Raw genomic sequence first — 1039 nt, forward strand, 5'->3', positions numbered from 1 at the left:
TGTGTGTGTGTGTATTTGTTAATGTCCAGTGGGTTTTTGAGCGAGAAGGAAAGAAAGAAAGGGAAAGAGTATCATTTCAGTATGTAGATTGTACGAATTGTTACGGGCTTCAATCGTTGAAAGTGACCCGTTAATCAAAATAGCGTAAAAATCCCAGGTCGTTCTGCTAACAATTAGGAGCGTCATCATGAAACGTCAACCTCAACTTTAGCCGCGTGTACGCCAAAACAAAACCTAAAACAACACCACGGAAAAGAGAAACAAAACAAAACAAAACACCAGAGCATTAAAATAACAAAAACAATCAAAGAAAAACTCTTGTGTCGTTCACGTTATGAAACACGACACCAGAAATATATCTTCCCACCAGGGAAAACCCGCCAAAGTGATAAATGCGAAACGGCGGTTTGAAAAAAAAAGAACTCTCACCAAAAACCGGCAACAATGAAAAGATTGCGCGAGACATTGGCTTCATTTCGAGGTGTCAGGAGCGCTGCACAGACTAGGGCTGGGCAATGAGTCGCTTTAGGAAATCCGAATATTATGTTAGTGCACCTCTTCGGCAAATAATATGATATGAACCGCTTCGGCAAATGGGTTAGAACCACTTCGGCAAATGGGTTAGAATCACTTCAACAAATGGGTGCACCCACTTCTGCAAAAAGATCAGGAAAGAGAGTTAGGAGTCTTAAATCGAACAATGTGTCACTGAGAATTATCCGGTTATCCTTATAGATTATCCGGATTTTGCCCACAGACAGCCCTCTATCTACTCGTTTGGAACATTGAGTGAAGGTGTAATCGTTTTAACTACCTTTTTAAACGTACTTCAATGTCTGCATGAAGCTTATTTAAAAGTTGTAAATGTCTAGCGCGAAACACTGGGTGGTTAATGCTTACTCAGCTCTTTTCTTGTTACTACCGTTGTTGTTGTTTGGTTGATGTCGTTTTTGTCTTATTTGTTGTTGTTGTTGTTGTTGTTGTTGTTGTTGTTGTTGTTCTTCTTCTTCTTCTTCTTCTTCTTCTTCTTCTTCTTCTT

At 39.7% G+C, this 1039-nt stretch overlaps 1 protein-coding gene across 1 annotated transcript in view; it reads right to left on the reverse strand.

Annotated features, from left to right (window-relative positions):
• LOC101861097 (spondin-1) overlaps positions 1-1039 on the reverse strand; it is a gene marked incomplete in the record, with an annotated part of 288932 nt that overhangs the window by 266917 nt on the left and 20976 nt on the right.

This window comes from Aplysia californica, unplaced genomic scaffold (genome assembly GCF_000002075.1).
Source record: "Aplysia californica isolate F4 #8 unplaced genomic scaffold, AplCal3.0 scaffold00017, whole genome shotgun sequence".
NCBI lineage: Eukaryota > Metazoa > Mollusca > Gastropoda > Aplysiida > Aplysiidae > Aplysia > Aplysia californica.